This window comes from Priapulus caudatus, unplaced genomic scaffold (genome assembly GCF_000485595.1).
Source record: "Priapulus caudatus unplaced genomic scaffold, Priapulus_caudatus-5.0.1 Scaffold46, whole genome shotgun sequence".
In the NCBI taxonomy this organism is placed as follows: domain Eukaryota; kingdom Metazoa; phylum Priapulida; class Priapulimorpha; order Priapulimorphida; family Priapulidae; genus Priapulus; species Priapulus caudatus.
In genome coordinates this window covers 548,690-551,681 of record NW_014577107.1, presented here as the reverse complement: position 1 = coordinate 551,681, position 2,992 = coordinate 548,690, and positions in this window count along the sequence as shown.

Below are 2,992 nucleotides of genomic sequence, written 5' to 3'. Positions count from 1 at the left end.
GAGAGAGAGAGAGAGAGAGAGAGATGGGAGAAAGCTAGCAAAGGAGAGAAAGCCTGAAGAATAGGAGGAAGATGGGGGGGGGAGTAACGAGAGGATGGAAGGGAAAGATCGCCGATATCCGTAAAACGCTCACATCACACGTCTGACGTCACGGCTGTCATCGGGAATTGTCTCCACAAACGGCATTGCCATCACTGCAACCAACTCAGCATACAGTGCATACGTATCTACACGACTATATACGCGGAAACGTGTACGGACAATCATCGCGAAATCTTTGTAACGGGACCAGAATTGTGGTAGCATTGGCTTTAACGGGTTCTTTTTCATTTAAACCCAGCGCTACCACGTGATATTTCACATCCATCAAGCTGAATTTGCAGTCATAAAGCCACAGCTATTACTGTGCCTGCTCCCAGGATGGCGTGCTTTTAGCCGTGCCAGTCTCCACGTAATCTGATAAAAGCTATACTTGCTAATGCCAAACTTGAGAGAGATTTGCATGAAGATCATGTACAAGTATGCCGCGCAACCTAGTATACGCTTGAACACACGCTTCCTAGTTTTTTTTGTAGCTAATCGCTATGCCATGATCATCCTTCTGTACGTGTAAATAACTAACTATTTCCTGAGCAGATACGTGTATATATATTTACCAGAAACCTAGCATTTGTCAAGACTGTCGAGCTAATGTGTATATAGGGCAAAAATATCACTTCAACGAAACCTAGAGGGAATGATTCGCAAACGCTGGATACACAAATCACAGTGGACGAGGAAATGCTGAACGAATTGTAAAATATTTATACACTACAGACTATAGATCCAGAGAAACAAAGATTTGCCGGCCATTATTTGCAGACAGGATGAAATTTAAAAACAGACTCTCTTCTTTCGTGGTCTGCTAAGAAAGCAATTGCTAGTTCAGCGTTCCATCCTCGGTATTCATCAAGAGCCAAAGTGAAGATATTGGAAAAACCCACAAACGTCTGTGAGTCGACTGCAAATTTACGGTCTAACAAAGTGCTGCCTTGGCAAAGGCACGGGCTAACAATTTCTTACCTAAAAGGGTTAGACTACAGACAAATTCGAGCAGTCAGTCCTTAGTCAGCCACGAAATCCAGAATAACGGGAGCGAGTGCGCTGTTCAACTACGATATTCCGACGAATTCAAGAACGCTGTTCCCAGGACGCAATTTGCGGACTTCCTGTGTGAGAGAGAGACGGGGGATGCTGCGCGCATGCAGTCAGTAATCTACCACGACCTCCGTGAACTCTAGACGACCACGACTCTCAGTCCGTAGATGCTCTACCGCAACTACCGGATAATGGGGCATCTGCTGCTTCACCCCTACATGTTTGCCTACACAGCGCCACCAGACGCGCTCAACACGCTTCCCTACAAACACCACGCCGCCGCCATCGGAAGGTCGATGGCTACAAGCTCCATGCGTAGGCAGCGCATTAAAGTGGCTTCATAGACTTCTATGACTCTCTCTCTCTCTAGTACGTGATCATACTATCACACCTCAAGGGTCTTTAGCTCGCACGCTGGCATTAGCAGTCTCGACTATACGCACATGCTACCGCGTATGTATTACGAACGCAACAGCCACGCTGCTCGTTACGACAGCCAGCTATACACACGGTGGGTGGGACTACTGCACACGGTTGTTGGCGGAGAGCTCACTTTCTACCTTTGTTAATCCGAGCAGGTTACTAATGGCGATCGTTTAGTTTAGTCTATCAATGAATGAACGGCGAGTCCAGCTGAGAAAAAAAACATGACAGAATCGTAGTCCGCATTCATTGACGATGTCACGTGCGTGTATCAGGTAAAACGTCCATGCACGGCTGCTGCCGGTTCTAGAGTTTTTTCTTTTCTATTTTTGGTTGAGGTTTTTGTGAGAGAGCGATTATGCAAGTTTTGCTGATATGAGATCATCAAATTGAAGCAGAAATAAATATGGCCAGGATGCTTGTATTGAATCAAGAGCATATAAAGAAGGAGAGCGTACAACGGTGAAATGCTGAAACCATGCTGCAGTATTATTCGAATTAATAAACTTTGCCCGTTTTACTTTGACGATTTCTTCTTGTAGTATTATTGATCTGCTGTCCTACCTTGCTAATATAAAACAAACCGCTTGTCCCTACGATGCCTCTACGCTGAGATAATGAGCGGTAAAAATCTGGTATTTTCGCCAAAAACGGACTCGAGATCAGTGTTTACTGCAACTGTCTCTCGTTCTGGCGATAGCTTCGGGAAACCTCGCTTGTTTCCGTCATTCATTAACAATAGAATTTTTTTTTCCTTCTACTATCTTTTCTCGCATTTCCAGTCATTGACGCAGCCATTACTCCACAAAACGTCTTGTTATTTATCGCCATGGTGATGACCCGCCCCTTACGCTGGATGTAGTAACGCTGTAGTAATAACGTATCGAGTCAGCGCTACACAGCGGGGACCGGAAGCAACATACAGTCCACAAAACGAGAGACAGTTGCAGTAAACACTGATCTCGAGTCGGTTTTCGGCGAAAATACCAGATATTCACCGCTCATTATCTCAGCGTAGAGACATCGTAGGGACATGCGGTTTGTTTTATATTAACAAGGTAGGAGGGCTGATCAATAATACTGCAAAGAATCGTCAAAATAAAACGGAAAAAGTTTATTCATTCGACTAATACTGCAACATGGTTTCAGCATTTCATCGTTGTATGCGCTCCTTCTTAATACGTTCTTAATTGAATGCCAGCAATTCTAGGAGTCGACGCTCAGCAATTTAGAGCTCTTATTCTACAGTCAAATAATAGTAAGTTTGTGATTAATCCATGCTATTAATAACGACTCTTCAATGAGACACCGGCTATGCGCGCACCTGCCGCTAGCGGCGCTGATCGTCAACTCGGTTACTCAGCTTCAATAAACTGAAAAAATCACGGAGATTATAGTTAAGACATGTGTTTATATGTATCTAGATTTCCAG